Here is an 18,368-nt window from a genome sequence, read left to right as displayed (position 1 = left end):
GTATCTCTACATTATCATCTGCACATCTCTCACTCCAGTATTAATTCTAAATTGTAATTAATTTCGCCTCTAGGGCCCATTTATTGCCTATCTCCATACTCTTCTACATTTGCACACACTGTACATAGACTTTTCTATTTTTATTTTATTTTGTGTTATTGAGTTTGTTTATGTGTAACTCTGTGTTGTTGTTTTTGTCGCACTGCTTTGCTTTATCTTGGTCAGGTCGCAGTTGTAAATGAGAACTTGTTCTCAACTGGCCTACCTGGTTAAATAAAAGTGAAATAAAATAACACGTTTGATAACCCTATTGCAATTATGTTAGCTCAGCTGAAAACTGTTGTCCTGATTAAAGAAGCAATAAAACGGGCCTTCTTAGACTAGTTGAGCATCTGGAGCATCAGCATTTGTGGGTTTGATTACAGGCTAAAAATGGCCAGAGACAAAGACCTTTCTTCTGAAACTCGTCAGTCTATTCTTGTTCTGAGAAATTAAGGCTATTCCATGCGAGAAATTGCCAAGAAACTGAAGATCTCGTACAATGCTGTGTACTACTCCCTTCACAGAACAGCGCAAACCAGAATAGAAAGAGGAGTGGGAGGCCCCGGTGCACAACTGAGCAAGAGGACAAGTACATTAGAGTGTCTAGTTTGAGAAACAGACTCCTCACAAGTCCTCAACTGGCAGCTTCATTAAATAGTACCCGCAAAACCTCTTTATTGTTGACATTGACATTTAAACGTGTTAACTCTAGCAAGGCTACTGGCCCAGACGGCATGTCTAGCCGTGTCATGAGAGCATGCGCAGACCACCTGGCTGGTGTGTTTACGGACATATTCAATTGCTCCCTATCCCAGTTTGCTGTCCCCACATGCTTCAAGATGGCCACCATTGTTCCTGTACCCAAGAAGGCAAAGGTAACTGAACTAAATTACTATCGCTCCGTGGCACTCACTTCTGTCATCGTGAAGTGCTTTGAGAGACTAGTCAAGGATCATATCACTTCCACCTTACTTGGCACCCTAGACCCACTTCAGTTTGCATACCGCCCAAACAGGTCTACAGACGATGCAATCGCCATCTCATTGCAAACTGCTCTATCCCATCTGGACAAGAGGAATACCTATGTAAGAATGCTGTTCATTGACTACAGCTCAGCATTCAACACCACAGTACCATCCAAACTCATCATTAAGCTGGAGGCCCTGTGTCTCATCCCCGCCCTGTGCAATTGGGTCCTGGACTTTTTGATGGTTCGCCCCCAGGTGAAGGTAGGAAACAACATTTCCACTTCGCTGACCCTCAACACTGGCGCCCCACAAGGGTGCGTGCTCAGCCCACTCCTGTACTCCCTGTTCACCCCTGACTACGTGGCAATGCACGACTTCAAATCAATCATCAAGTTTGCAGACAGCACAACAGTAGTGGGCTTGATCACCAACAACAACAAGACAGCCTACAGGGAGGAGGTGAGGGCACTTCGAGTGTGGTGTCAGGGAATCAACCTCTCACTCAACATCAACAAAGCTAAGGAGATGATAGTGGACTTCAGGAAACAGCAGAGGGAGCAACCCCCTATCCACATTGAAGGGACAGTAGTGGAGAAGGTGGAAAGTTTTAAGTTCCTCTGCGTATACATCACAGACAAACTGAAATGGTCCACCCACACAGACAGTGTGGTGAAGAAGGTGTAACAGCGCCTCTTCAAACTCAGGAGGCTGAAGAAATTTGGCTTGTCACCTAAAACCCTGACAAACTTTTACAGATGCACAATTGAGAGCCTGGTACGGCAACTGCACCGCCCTCAAACGCAAGGCTCTCTAGAGGGTGGTGCGGTCGGCACAAAGCATCACCGGGGGCAAACTACCTGGCCTCCAGGACACCTACAGCACCTGATGTCACAGGAAGGCCAAAAAGATAATCAAGGACATCAACCACCCGAGCCACTGCCTGTTCACCCTGCTACCATCCAGAAGGCAAGGTCAGTACAGGTGTATCAAAGCTAGGACCGAGACTGAAAGACAGCTTCTATCTCAAGGCCATCAGACTGTTAAACAGCCATCACTAACTCAAAGAGGCTGCTGCCTACATAAAGTCTCACTAGTCACTTTAAACAATGCCACTTTAATAATGTTTGCATATCTTACATTACTCATATCATATGCATATACTGTATCTTATACTATCTATTGCATCTTGCAGTGCAGTTTATACATCACAAACATTCAATGTTAAAATACACTTATGTCAAATATAAAAGTCAGGGATAAGTGATACCACTAGTAATCATACTCACTAATGTTTAAAGGGAAATCTGCAGTTGCTTCATCCATTTTTGGACTTCTGAATTAATGATATATACCCATTGATTCTTGAAGAATGTAACTTAGAAATGCCTCATGAGCTTTGTTCAACTGTCTTACCCCATCAGAACCCAACATATATGTGTTTTTTAATTCCAATGTTTGTAAACAAAGTAAAGGTGGTTCAAACTATAATGTTGATATCATGGATGGTCAGTCCTTGCATCCATAGTTCTGTCTATGAATTTGAGAGGGGTTACATTTCTCCAGCTCCATCCATCATCTTTTTTTACCCAAACAGGGGTGACAAGAACACTTACTTGTTGTTTCAACTACTGAATGCTGCTTTAAATAGGCCTACTACTTTTTTTTAAATACAAGATTGCCTCAATGTCAGTCAAGTATCATAATTGGAGAAACCTATAGCCCCCCAAACTAGATCTATGAAAGTTATGTGATTGATTGTTTCTTTACACCATAGTTTAGCCAATTGTCTCAGACAAAATCCGTTTTATATTTTATCAGAAAAACTTTGAGAATGCCTTTTACCATCCAGTTAATATTTAGCAAGGTGATGGAACTGGATGCTGTCCTACTATCACTGCGATGTTATCGCGAGGAACACAGATGAAGCTCTGAAGAGGTGAAGTGAAGCGAGAGCGTTTTTACATCGACGCTTCTGGGGGGGCTTGAAAAACCTCGTTATGACTGCCATAAAGACGTCAGTTATTTCGGATTTTCATCTCACATTTCATTGTGAGAGATAGTTTGTTGCCTCGCTTCTGTGGATGACGCGGGATCACAATTCAGCGCCTGGACAGCTCCTGGTCCTTAACCTATTACTGGGCACATGGAGTCCCTAGCGTGATTGTAGGGAAACCCTGTGAGCAGGCGAGATTTGGGCACTAAAATGCCATCCTTCCGAAATATGACGTTTAACTGAATCTGTCGATAGTGGAGGACATTTAAAAGCATCTCCGTGAATGATGATGCTTACAATAAGGATCGGGCTTTTTCGTTGTGCCCTGTATTCTAAGCAGCAGCACGGGTCGTTAGCCAATCCAAATCTGAAGAGGATAGCAGCAGCCTACACACAGCAACCGAGCCCCGCTCACACTGATCATCGGCAAGGGAGACATTACCATCATCATTAGGAGGGCATGAGTCACGACCACACTTTCAACAATGTAGAGCATAAAAGGTAGGTTGTTTTTGTCAGAATAGCATATTGATAAATCATGTTGATACTTCCCGCCTGTGACTTCTGCTCTTTCATCCATTCCGTCCCCCCTTTCTTTTACTGTCGTCTTAATGACCACCATAATTGTCTTATTCGTAATTTATCGTTGCTGCACTATTGATGGCTTTGCTAAATTATCAGGAAAACATATAATGTACTATGTTTAGTATATACTGTGTAGTAGCAACCTATATATCTGTTGTTACACGTGCTTTGAACCAGAATAATAGTCATTGTAGAAAGCTGTCCAGGGCCTTGTGAAAAATAATTGAGACATAGTAGCTTTAATCAGTTTAGCAGGGATCAGTGTTGACACGTCTTTAAGGTAAAACCATGTGTTTGTTGGGGGAACTTCACATGTAGGATACATGTTGGGTTCTGACTGAGGAGGTGGATACTAAAATGTAGACAGTAGACTATTGGGAAGTGATGGGTTTGGATAACATGAAATGGTTGCATGGCTGCATGTCTTAATTTCCAAGAAAATCAAGTAATTATTGTCTGTCTGGAGGAATGCAAGAGCTATGTTGGAGACAACATGGATATATGGCAACAGTTCATCTACAGCCTGCTATAGGGATCTCTCATCTTGATGATGAGTATACAGCAGTGTAAGTATTTACTCAAGTCTTGGAATTGATGGATATTTTATGCAATATTCTACCTGGTCCCAGAGAGCTTGTCTCAAAGACCTAACTTGTTTGATAGGTTGTCAAGTCCAGCACTTGACTTATGGCCACGTCCATCCATTAGGAACTGTGATTGACAGGTTTCTTTAAAAATATGAAATCCTGCATACAGTATCTCAAATACTTTAATTTCACTCAGTCTTGTCTGCACAGGTCGGACAACCATTCCACTGCATAGCCTTCACTATTGCCTGTGCTGTGGCCAGATTTTCTATAGGTGCCAGTTGTGTGCAGTCTTTTTTCTTGGGCATTGCAGTGATGCAATATTACAGTCTAGTCCTTGAATGACCTGAATTGATTTATCTTGAATGACATCTAATCTGCTGTGCTACACTACATTACTCTGTTCTGCTATAGCTTCAAATACTGACTCCACACCCCAACTTGTGTGTCTGAAGGTTTTCCCTTTGCCTTTGTTTGAAAGACAGACACTACACTGACTTCATAGTACGCTATACATATGAACCTCTCCTCTTCGCCTCGGCATTTAAATGATTGAAGCTCAGGTTAAACGACCTCTACAGCCCATGCTGCTTACTAATATGTGTTTATATTGCTGCTGACAACTTCATCAGACTTTTCAAAAGTGAGGCACTAGCAAATTGAGCTTCAGTTTATACCTGCAATGTGGGGAATGTAGCTGTCTGTGAAGTAATACCCCTTTTCAAAGACTCATGTGTTTGTGATTCTGTCTGGGTAAAGCCTATGTACCTGGCTGTTCTTCGCTCATGTTTACTCTCTGGAATGCTGCTGGAATGGACTGTAAATGAGCTCTTCAATGTATCTATTTCCTATTGCATAAAGTGTTCTCATCCTTCCTTACTTGTTATGCAAGTGATGTGATGTTTCTGAGCCCCTGGTGCAGAGTTAAATATGTCAGAGGATTCCCATAGCAGAACTATACTGCATGAGAATGTTCATGTTTATATCAATTGATTGTTTTCGATCTATTCTGTGAATTCATAAAACATTTCATGAACATGACATTCAAAACAAATGTTAAATAGTTAAAAGTATAATGAACAAGTTATACATGAGATGTGTATACTGCATTGTTGTCAGAATGTGAAGAGTTATGGAGAGACTGTGATTAACTTCCTTGTTTTCTAACCTTTCTCCACAGGTGTGGTGTGAGCCAAGTCTCCATTCTCTGGTTAAATCAGGAGTAACAATCGTGTCGACGTCCATTCACAGAAACAACACAGCAACATGAGCAAACCCCAGTAAGTAAGACACATGACTACTGATATTTATATCTGTTTAACACATCAAAACCTCTCATCCTGTTCTTATGCATTTTGCTCGTTGTACCCCGACTGCCCGCTATTACTAGCACAGGTTTTGTGATGGGAACCCCAGCATGGTCTGGCCTGATTATGAGAACAGCTCCTGTCTATTTCCTCATACCCTTTCAGCCAAGGACTTTGAGCCTGAGAAGCAGGGGAGCAGCAGGGGAACAGCAGTGCAATAGCAGGGGAACAGCAGGGCAATAGCAGGGGAACAGCAGGGCAACAGCAGAGGAGCAGCAGGGGAATAGCAGGGGAACAACAGGGGAGCAGCAGGAAAATAGCAGGGGAACAGCAGGGCAATAGCAGGGGAGCAGCAGGGCAATAGCAGGGGAACAGCAGTGCAATAGCAGGGGAACAGCAGGGCAATAGCAGGGGAACAGCAGGGCAACAGCAGGGGAGCAGCAGGGGAATAGCAGGGGAACAACAGGGGAGCAGCAGGAAAATAGCAGGGGAACAGCAGGGCAATAGCAGGGGAGCAGCAGGGCAATAGCAGGGGAACAGCAGGGCAATAGCAGGGGAACAGCAGGGGAATAGCAGGGGAATAGCAGGGCAACAGCAGGGGAGCAGCAGGGGAATAGCAGGGAAACAGCAGGGGAGCAGGCACTCCTGTGCTAGGCATTCCAAGAGAACTACCACCAGTCACCAGACTGTCTCTGCTGCCATCTCTTAGCATGCAGGAGAGATTTTCACTTGTCATCTTCTCTTATTAATAATGAGTTGCTATGTGGTCCCCCAGACAGCCTCTGCAGCCTGATGACAGCCCTGGTTATGGCCAAGGAAGGGGAGGGAGATTACGGTGTGGTGGGAGGAAGATGAGCTTGAGGTGGGAGAGAAATGAGGCTGAGGTGGGAGGGAAATGATGGTGAGGTGGGAGAGAAATGAGGGTGAGGTAAGAGGGAGATGAAGGTTAGGTGGGAGATGGTGAGGTGGGAGGGAGATGGGGGTGAGGTGGGAGATGAAGGTGAGGTGGGAGGGAGATGGGGGTGAGGTGAGGTGGGAGATGAAGGTAAGGTAGGAGGGAGATGGGGGGTGAGGTGGGAGATGAAGGTGAGGTGGGAGGGAGATGGGGGTGAGGTGGGAGATGAAGGTGAGGTGGGAGGGAGATGGGGGTGAGGTGGGAGATGAAGATGAGATGGGGGTGAGGTGGGAGATGAAGGTGAGTTGGGAGGGAGATGGGGGTGAGGTGGGAGATGAAGATGAGATGGGGGTGAGGTGGGAGATGAAGGTGAGTTGGGAGGGAGATGGGGGTGAGGTGGGGTTGAATGCATAATTGGTTCAATCAGCTGCATCTTCTGTTTAAAGCCAGTCCTACAGAGATCTCGGTCTGAGCTCAATGCAGACCTTGAGGTTATCAGGATTTTGTCCAAATGGAGCCTTTTTGAAAGAAAACACAGTGGGACAATATATTGCCCAATGGGCGACACACAGACTTGTGATGTGTTTTCTGGTTAACAGGAAGGCGTGAATTAATGATGTCGGTCCTCAGCAACACCCTGGTGAAATGACAGATGGGACATCTTTGTGTGGTGTGACCACGTCTGCAGAGATATTTTCCCCACTGTTATTTTAATTATAGAATAGTCCTTTAAATAATCTCTAACTCTCTATGATGTATTTCTGCATATACTAAGAGTAGTGAGTCAGAGATGGAGAAATACACTATATATACAAAAGTATGTGGACATCCCTTCAAATTAGTGGATTTGTCTATTTCAGCCACACCCTTTGCTGACAGGTGTATAACATTGATCACACAGCCATGCAATCTCCATAGACAAATATTGGCAGTAGAATGGCCTTACTGAAGAGGATGCCAACTTTCAAGCATGTCAATTTGTCAAATTTCTGCCCTGCTAGAGCTTCCAGTCAACTGTATGTGAAGTGGAAACATCTAGAAGCAACAACGGCTCAGCCGCGAAGTGGCAGGCCACACAAGCTCACAGAACGGGACTGCCGAGAGCTTGCAACACTACCAAGTTCCAAACTGCCTTTGGAAGAACAGCCAGCACAAGAACTGTTCGTCGAGAGCTTCATGAAATGGGTTTTCATAGCCAAGCAGCCGCACACGAGCCTAAGATCACCATGCGGAATGCCAAGCATCGGCTGGGGTGGTGTAAAGCTCCATTGGACTCTGGAGCAGTGGAAACGCGTTCTCTGGAGTGATAAATCACGCTTCACCATCTGGCAGTCCAACCGACGAATATGGGTTTGGAAGGATGCCAAGAGAATGCTACCTGCCCCAATGCATAGTGCCAACTGTAAAGTTTGGTGAAGATAGAAGAATGGTCAGGGGCTGTTTTTCGTGGTTCAGGCTAGGCCCCTTAGTTCCAGTAAAGGGAAATCTTAACGCTACAGCATACAATGACATTCTAGACAATTTTGTGCTTCCAACTTTGTGGCAACAGTTTGGAGAAGCCCTTTCCTGTTTCAGCATGATAATGGCCCCATCGCAGCGCTAGCTGTGCCACCAGAAACTCTGGGTTCGCGCCCAGGCTCTGTCGCAACCGGCCGCGACCGGGAGGTCTATGGGGCGAAGCACAATTGGCCTAGCGTCGTCCGGGTTAGGGAGGGTTTGGCCTGTAGGGATATCCTTGTCTCATCAGGCACCAGCGACTCCTGTGGCGGGCCAGGCGCAGTGCACGCTAACCAAGGTCGCCAGGTGCACGGTGTTTCCTCCGACACATTGGTGCGGCTGGCTTCCGGGTTGGATGTGCGCTGTGTTAAGAAGCAGTGTGACTTGGTTGGGTTGTGTTTCGAAGGATGCATGACTTTCGACCTTCGTCTCTCCCGAGCCCGTACGGGAGTCGTAGTGATGAGACAAGATAGTAACTACTAACAATTGGATACCACGAAATTGGGGAGAAAAAGGGGGGTAAAATAAAAAATTAAAATTAAAGACAATGGCCCAGTGCACATAGCGAGGTCCATACAGAAATGGATCGGTGTGGAAGAACTTGACTGGCCTGCACAGAGCCCTGACCCCATCGAACACCTTTGGGATGAATTGCAAGCCAGGCCTAATCGCCCAACATAAGTGCCCGACCTCACTAATGCTCTTGAGGCTGAATGGAAGCAAGTCCCTGAAGCAATGTTCCAACATCTAGTGGAAAGCCTCCCAGAAGAGTGGAGGTTGTTATGACAGGAAAGGGGGGACCAACTCCATATTAATGCCCATGATTTTGGAATGAGATGCTCAATGAGCAGGTGTCCACATACTTTTGGTCATTTAGTGTAGTTAATACTCAAGATATAACCCCCCCCCCCCCCCCCGTGAGTAAACTGATTTATAATATATTTCACATTCAGTATAGAATTGAACATGTTAAAGTTATGGAAGCTTTTAGTTATTCATTTTCTTTTCCAATTGTATTCAAAGGCAGTTTTTATATTGATTGACGCAAACCAGTGAGGAGCATTTACTGACAAAAAGAATGATCTGTATTGCCTTTCGAGTGTCATCCAATAATATAATTTTCAGTATTAAATCATATTGAATAAACTAGCTGTAGGCTCTTCTCATTGCAGATGATCCATGCTAGTTTGATGACAAGTACTCTGTAACAGTAGTGGTTGGCGTGTGCTTTATATGTAGTAGGGTTGTTTTCTTTCTCCGGGCCCTATTCAGAGTTATTTGTACATATTTGTACATCAGCTCGGCATTCAACACCATAGTACCCTCCAAGCTCGTCATCAAGCTCGAGACCCTGGGTCTCGACCCCGCCCTGTGCAACTGGGTACTGGACTTCCTGACGGGCCGCCCCCAGGTGGTGAGGGTAGGCAACAACATCTCCTCCCCGCTGATCCTCAACACGGGGGCCCCACAAGGGTGCGTTCTGAGCCCTCTCCTGTACTCCCTGTTCACCCACGACTGCGTGGCCACGCACGCCTCCAACTCAATCATCAAGTTTGCGGACGACACAACAGTGGTAGGCTTGATTACCAACAACGACGAGACGGCCTACAGGGAGGAGGTGAGGGCCCTCGGAGTGTGGTGTCAGGAAAATAACCTCACACTCAACGTCAACAAAACTAAGGAGATGATTGTGGACTTCAGGAAACAGCAGAGGGAACACCCCCCTATCCACATCGATGGAACAGTAGTGGAGAGGGTAGCAAGTTTTAAGTTCCTCGGCATACACATCACAGACAAACTGAATTGGTCCACTCACACTGACAGCGTCGTGAAGAAGGCGCAGCAGCGCCTCTTCAACCTCAGGAGGCTGAAGAAATTTGGCTTGTCACCAAAAGCACTCACAAACTTCTACAGATGCACAATCGAGAGCATCCTGGCGGGCTGTATCACCGCCTGGTACGGCAACTGCTCCGCCCTCAACCGTAAGGCTCTCCAGAGGGTAGTGAGGTCTGCACAACGCATCACCGGGGGCAAACTACCTGCCCTCCAGGACACCTACACCACCCGATGTTACAGGAAGGCCATAAAGATCATCAAGGACATCAACCACCCGAACCACTGCCTGTTCACCCCGCTATCATCCAGAAGGCGAGGTCAGTACAGGTGCATCAAAGCTGGGACTGAGAGACTGAAAAACAGCTTCTATCTCAAGGCTATCAGACTGTTAAACAGCCACCATTGAGTGGCTGCTGCCAACACACTGTCATTGACACTGACCCAACTCCAGCCACTTTAATAATGGGAATTGATGGGAAATGATGTAAATATATCACTAGCCACTTTAAACAATGCTACCTTATATAATGTTACTTACCCTACATTATTCATCTCATATGCATACGTATATACTGTACTCTACATCATCGACTGCATCCTTATGTAATACATGTATCACTAGCCACTTTAACTATGCCACTTTGTTTACTTTGTCTACATACTCATCTCATATGTATATACTGTACTCGATACCATCTACTGTATGCTGCTCTGTACCATCACTCACTCATATATCCTTATGTACATATTCTTTATCCCCTTACACTGTGTATAAGACAGTAGTTTTAGAATTGTTAGTTAGATTACTTGTTGGTTATCACTGCATTGTCGGAACTAGAAGCACAAGCATTTCGCTACACTCGCATTAACATCTGCTAACCATGTGTATGTGACAAATAAAATTTGATTTGATTTGGATTTGATTTGATTTTGTTCCATTCAGCACACAAATATAGTACACTACACACCCTGCGGAGTCATATGTGTTTAAAACAGGCCAGCTAACATTTACTGTAACTACCTTCTGTGGTCACGTGAGCCCCTGTCATAGTGCAGTTAGTCTCTCTGTCATACAATGTCTTGATCCTGTCTCATTACAACAGGATGTGCTAATTAGTAGGTCACCGTTTCCACTTTTAGCTCACAAATGGGATGTTTAAATCTCCTACAGATGATGTTACATGACATGACATTTTGCATGTTTTGCGGGCAGATGTTTCCAGCACTTCAAACCGTAGGTCCCATGGGGTATTTACTGAGACAACAAGGCTACTACAACCAACAGCATTAGTCAGATATACAGCACCAGTGTCAATACTCTGATTTAAAGCCAGTTAATTGTGGTTTAATAGCTCAGTGAGTTCCATTCCCTTCGAATCCACACAGATCCTCAAAACATTGGTTTAAGAGAACTTTGAGTTACACATTATAGTATTCTTTGCTGTGTATTATCCATTGAATAGTATGTTATAAAGCCTACTACAGTAAATTAGATTAGTCTATGATCATCAATAATATAATAGCTCACTATTGGCTGTCATTTTTATAGCTTGTTGCTTGACTGCTCTATGTAGCAGCTGGTGCTGGAGGTCTGGCAGATGTTTGTGCAGAGGTTTCTGCTGAGCCTGACATCACATCCATGTACATACATATCTTCTCATCTCTCTATATACACATCTTCTATGTCTGCTGATAGAGTGGCCCATAGCTGGGATGGTACAGGAGCAGGAGGAATTTGCTGTATCGTATATTAACCCTTATAATGAAAGCAAGCTCATTCAATGGCACAAAGTCCTCAGTCTTCTCAAGTTGACGCTCACAGTTTTCAGGATGAAGATGGGGAAAGTGTCCCCAACACATGCACACTTTGTAAAGTGAAGATGCGCATATTGATTTTTCATTATCTTTTCATCATCTTATTACCTAAAAGATCTGATTTTACAAATGTGCTGGTGTATCAATGGCCATCATCAATGGAGTCAGGGGCGGTGGCTGGAAATGTGGCTTAAGTTTGGCACGTTGGTGCGGCTTTCCTGATGGTATCAGAGCAATGAATTGCTTTCCATTGAGGAACAGCCAACCAGGCTTACATGCTTATTGGGTGAGACAGTGTGACAGAGTCGTAGACAGCGGGCCTGGAACAGTGTGGTGGTAAGCACTCAAAATGACAATGATACGGATGCCCTCTACATAACATGAGGCTTTGCTGAAGCAGCACTTTGTAATTCTATGACAGACATGGATGGCTTTATTTTACAGTGAGAGCACTGGAAATAATGAGAACACTGTATGAGCAAATGGAAGGTATTTTTTAAAATGTTTCAATTGGGATTGCAGTTTTTATTTACCCCTTGTTACACAAGGCTACGTTAGTCTGCATTTCTTTAATGCTTTCAAATAAATAGCTCTATCTTGTTGAATGTCAGAGTGTGTATTTCTACAGTAAATTGAACAACCTCTACAAAACCACATTTGAATGTGCATGTAATGCTGTATTCAGTGCTAGATTTAATTCAATTGTATATTCTGTTGAGGTCAGCAGTATTTGAGAGGACGAGGATGTTTGTACTTTGAGCACCTTTCCTACAGCAGACTGCAGTCTACGAACCCAACTATCTGTTCGCAAGAAAAAGGTCCTACAGTTGAAGTCGGAAGTTTACATACACTTAGGTTGGGGTTATTAAAACTCATTTTTCAACCACTCCACACATTTCTTGCTTACAAAAAATAGTTTTGTCAAGACGTTTAGGACATCTACTTTGTGCATGACACAATTAATATTTCCAACATACAGATTATTTCACTTATAATTCACTGCATCACAATTCCAGTGGGTCAGAAGTTTACATACACTAAATTGACTGTGCCTTTAAACAGCTTGGAAAATTCCAGAAAATGATGTCATGGCTTTAGAAGCTTCTGATAAGCTAATTGACATCATTTGAGTCAATTGGAGGTGTACCTGTGAATGTATTTCAAGGCCTACCTTCAAACTCAGTGCCTCTTTGCTTGACATCTTGGGAAAAACAAAAGAAATCAGCCAAGACCTCAGAAAAAACATTGTAGATCTCCACAAGTCTGGAGCAATTTCCAAATGCCTGAAGGTACCACGTTCATCTGTACAAACAATAGTACGCAAGTGTAAACACCATGGGACCACGCAGCCGCCACACCGCTCAGGAAGGAGACGCGTTCTGTCTCCTAAAGATGAACGTACTTTGGTGCGAAAAGTGCAAATCAATCCCAGAACAAATCAAATCAAATCAAATGTATTTATATAGCCCTTCGTACATCAGCTGATTTCTCAAAGTGCTGTACAGAAACCCAACCTAAAACCCCAACCAAACAGCAAGCAATGCAGGTGTAGAAGCAAAGGACCTTGTGAAGATGCTGGAGGAAACAGGTACAAAGGTATCTATATCCACAGTAAAACAAGTCCGATATTGACATAACCTGAAAGGCCGCTCAGCAAGGAAGAAGCCACTGCTACAAAACCGCCATAAAAAAAGCTAGACTTGCAACTGCACATGGGGACGAAGATCATACTTTTTGGAGAAATGTCCTCTGTTCTGATTAAACAAAAATAGAACTGCCATAATGTCCATCGTTTTTTGGAGGAAAAAGGGGGAGGCTTGCAAGCCGAAGATCACCATCCCAACTGTGAAGCAGGGGGTGGCAGCATCATGTTGTGGGGGTGTTTTGTTTCAGGAGGGACTGGTGCACTTCACAAAATAGATGGCCACATGAGGAAGGAATATTATGTGGATATATTGAAGGAGCATCTCAAGACATCAGTCAGGAAGTTAAAGCTTGGTCGCAAATGGGTCTTCTAAATGGATAATGACCCCAAGCATACTTCCAAAGTTGAGGCAAAATGGCTTAAGGACATCAAGGTCAAGGTATTGGAGTGGCCATCACAAAGCCCTGACCTCAATACTATAGAAAATGTTTGGGCAGAACTGAACAAGAGTGTGCGAGCAAGGAGGCCTACACACCTGACTCAGTTACACCAGCTCTGTCAGGAGGAACGGGACAAAATTCATCCAACTTATTGTGGAACTTATTGTGGAAGGCTACCCGAAACATCGGACCCAAATAAAACAATTTAAAGACAATGCTCCCAAATATTAATTGAGTGTATGTAAAATTCCCCACTGGAAATGTGATGAAAGAAATAAAAGCTGAAGTAAATCATTCTCTCTACTATTATTCTGGCATTTCACATTCTTAAAATAGTGGTGATCCTAACTGACCTAAAACAGGGAATTTTTACTAGAATTAAATGTGAAGAATTGTGAAAACTGAGTTTAAATGTATTTGGCTAAAGTGTATGTAAACTTTCGACTTCAACTGTATATAGAGGACAAGAAATTGAGAGTACTATTTTTCCCCTAATAGTTTACAATACTCAATCTTATCTTTGGTATGCTGTCTTGTAATATACTTGCAGTGTACAAAACATTAGGAACACCTTCCTAATATTGAGTTGCACCCCCTTTTGCCCTCAGAACAGCCTCAATGGCCCATGTTGACTCCAATGCTTCCCACAGTTGTGTCGAATTGGCTGGTTGTCCTTTTGGTGGTGGACCATACTTGATACACATGGGAAACTGTTGAGTGTGAAAAACCCAGTAGAATTGCACTTCTTGACACACTCAAACTGGTGCGCCTGGCACCTACTACCATACCCCAATTCAAAGGCACTTATATCTTTTGTCTTACCCATTTACCCTCTAAATGGCACACATACAGTACACAATCAATGTCTCAATTGTCTCAAGGCTTAAAAATCATTATTTAACCTGTCTCCTCCCTTTTATCTACACTGATTGAAGTGGATTTAACAGGTGACATCAATAAGGGATCATAGCTTTCACCTGGAATCACCTGGTCAGTCTAATGTTTTGTACACTCATTGTATGTCCTTTTACATATTTTATCAACATTATCAGGCCAGTCCTTTCATGGTTATACTGTAAGTCAGTATAGCATATAAAGCCTTTCATGGTTATACTGTAAGTCAGTATAGTATATGAGGCCTTTCATGGTTATACTGTAAGTCAGTATAGTATATGAGGCCTTTCATGGTTATACTGTAAGTCAGTATAGTATATGAGGCCTTTCATGGTTATACTGTAAGTCAGTATAGTATATGAGGCCTTTCATGGTTATACTGTAAGTCAGTATAGTATATAAAGCCTTTCATGGTTATACTGTAAGTCAGTATAGTATATGAGGCCTTTCATGGTTATACTGTAAGTCAGTATAGTATATGAGGCCTTTCATGGTTATACTGTAAGTCAGTATAGTATATAAAGCCTTTCATGGTTATGCTGTAAGTCAGTATAGTATATGAGGCCTTTCATGGTTATACTGTAAGTCAGTATAGTATATGAGGCCTTTCATGGTTATACTGTAAGTCAGTATAGTATATGAGGCCTTTCATGGTTATACTGTAAGTCAGTATAGTATATGAGGCCTTTCATGCTTATACTGTAAGTCAGTATAGCATATGAGGCCTTTCATGGTTATACTGTAAGTCAGTATAGTATATGAGGCCTTTCATGGTTATACTGTAAGTCAGTATAGTATATAAAGCATTTCATGGTTATACTGTAAGTCAGTATAGTATATAAAGCCTTTCATGGTTATACTGTAAGTCAGTATAGTATATGAGGCCTTTCATGGTTATACTGTAAGTCAGTATAGTATATAAAGCCTTTCTTCTATCTGTCATTCGCTTTCAGACCTCCAGATTCTGACAATTGTAATCAACTCTATTAATCATTGAATTAGCCAACGCATGGGTGAAGTTTGTCATCAATACTCTGAATCCATACTCTGAATCCATACTCTGAATCATCATTTCAAAAGCTTTTACTCTACTTTTTTGACAAGCTGCATTAAAATGTCCTCCATCAGACTCAATGAGTTGGACTTGAAAGGTCCAAGTCTCAGCCGGGTATTTTATTTTGATATTTCTATTGATTGTCATGTGGTGATTTATGGCTCAGTGGTGTAAATACACTGGAGGCAGAGCCATGGATGCCTTTTATTCTAGGGGAGTCAATTCTTGGCAATGATTACATTCCAGAAGGAAATGGTCTTAGATATATAGATATATACATATATATATTCCTATATTATCTACATTATATTTGTTGTGAGATACTTCTTACATTAGAGCATATGCATTGCACCATGTTCTTTAAACTGGTACAGTTTGTGTGGTGTGACTATGGGAGGTAGGGCACTCAATGCTCAGGGAGATCTATGTTTAAGCTTCCTTGTTGCATTTGCTAATATTGCATGTCTTTGAAAAGATTTCTAGCCTTTGGTGTGCTGGGTGCCCTTGCCTTGCCTGCCAGATGGAACAGCCTGGTCTCATAGAGTAGACGTAACATAGTAAAAGTACATCCGGAACACTCAAAATAGTATGATATGTTGCATTTGGTATGGTTATATATAGACAGAATGTTACTTAAGGCAAAAAACAAATGGAGGGTGGTTGGTCGGGGTGAATGGGTAGGCGTATAACGTGAACGTCTAGCAATCCAAAGGATACGAGTTCGAATGTCATCACGGACAACTTTAGCATTTGAGCTAATTAGCAACTGTTTAACTACTTACTACTATTTAGCTACTTTGTAACTATTTAGCATGATAGCTAACCCTTCCCCTAACCCTAATCTTAACCCTTTTAGCTATCCTTTCCCCTAACCCCAACCCTAACCTTAACCCTGCCTCTCACCCTAATCCTAACCCCTAGCCTAGCTAGTGTTAGCTAACGTTAGCTACAACAAATTGTAATTCATAACATATCATACATTTATCAAATTCTTTGTACATTTAGCAAATTTCTTACATATCATTCGAATTGTAATTGGTAACATATCATATGAATGCATGATGGACATTCACAAATTAATACATACCATACGAAACATAACATATCATACCAAAGGGAGTGTCTCAGATTTACATTCAGAATAATACTAAATGCTCTGAGACCAGGTTGGGTAGAATGGAGCAGTATACAAAAGTGCACCAAGCCACCCCCCCCAGGATGGCAACAAGCCACTGAAGCGGCCCCTGCACATAATGGAACCTAGTCTCGCCAATGATTGTTTGGAAATGTGATTTTGATGCAGTGAACAGTTTGTGTCTGTCATGACTGATAGCATCTTTGTTTTGCGGCTAGTAAGGAGAGGTGCAAGGGTACAGATAATGTTGGAATGCACTGGCTCTCAATGTTAAGCATGTGTAGTATGTGGGGGCATTCTTCCCTGAGGCAAACACATCCCAGTAGCCAATTGTTAGTTACAGCATCATATCAGTACACTGAAATGCATAGACTTAGTAAGGATTTATAAGAGTACTATTATACCACCCTGTCAGACACTGTGTCTGAAATGATTGTGGGTACCTATGCAGATAAGAAAGCAACCTTTGAAGTAAGCAGGTATGTTAAATATGAATTAGTCATAAGTCAGTGAAGAGCAGGGGATGTTTTCCTCTCCAGGGCTGACTACAGTACATTAACATTTCATAGGTCCCTCTCTCCCTCCCTCTCTCCCTCCTAGTGTGTACACTATTTACCTCCACATATCACCAGGCTGTTAGTCCCCAACTATCTACAGGCTCTCCAGCACAATGTATTTTGTTCTCTCTGGCTTGTAATCAATGGCCTCCTCCCTTGCTAAGCTCTGGGGTTATTGATGTCTTCACATTGGCTACGCTGTGCAGAGTGCCAAGCAGGTTGGAATTCCTGTTCTCATCTTTACTGGCTGAGCTGGAGAGAGGATGGGGTACTACCCACACCTGGGTTTTAGTGTTGAAAATGAATTGAATAGGAGAAATACTCTGAAGTTCTGTTACAATGAGATTGTGAGAAAATATAAATTTGTTTAGTTGCATATATAAGTGCTACTTACAGTGTGTACATGGTGTTCCGGACATTGTGTCCTCCAGGGCCCCTCCCCAGGCCCAGGCCAGAGCCTCAGAGCTGGAGGTGATCTCCCAGCAGGTGGAGGAGGACAACCAGTGTCACGCTCCGGTCCAGGTGGTCAGCTTTGCATACAGAGACCTGCCTCTGGCCGGGCTGGACATCTCCCTGGCCGGATCCCAGCTCATCTCCAACCTGGACGAAGAGGACAACAGAGAGGGGTAGGTGGACACAGAGATTGTACCTGAAAACATCTCCCCTGTGTGTTTGATAATTGTACTATTAGCATAACTGACACAGAACTAAGCACTATCCATATTCTACCTTGACAGAGAAAATGTTTGCCTTCATTCTCTATCATGCTAGTAATAGCTCATCATAATGGTACCTGACATGATACTGAATCACTCAAATTCAAATTCATCATACCGATGGTGAGGGATCCTATGGGGATATGTGTCTGTAAATACTTCAGTATCATCCTTACATTGTGAAGGCATTAACTGATATGCCTGTGAGCCTACACTATTTGTCTCAGTGACATCATTTCTCTTTGCTATAAAAAGATTACTCCCTTCAACGTGCACTTTTGGCTCAAACAAAGAGTTTTGTAAGCATCATATTGTTCCTGAAATGTCAGGCGCTGGTGGCTGTGTTGTCTATGCCCATGGGCCCTGTTTGTCCTGGCCGGACATGTTTCTCACATGGCCCTA

Source organism: Oncorhynchus nerka, linkage group LG9a (genome assembly GCF_034236695.1).
Source record: "Oncorhynchus nerka isolate Pitt River linkage group LG9a, Oner_Uvic_2.0, whole genome shotgun sequence".
In the NCBI taxonomy this organism is placed as follows: domain Eukaryota; kingdom Metazoa; phylum Chordata; class Actinopteri; order Salmoniformes; family Salmonidae; genus Oncorhynchus; species Oncorhynchus nerka.
Note: the sequence above shows the minus strand (reverse complement) of the source record.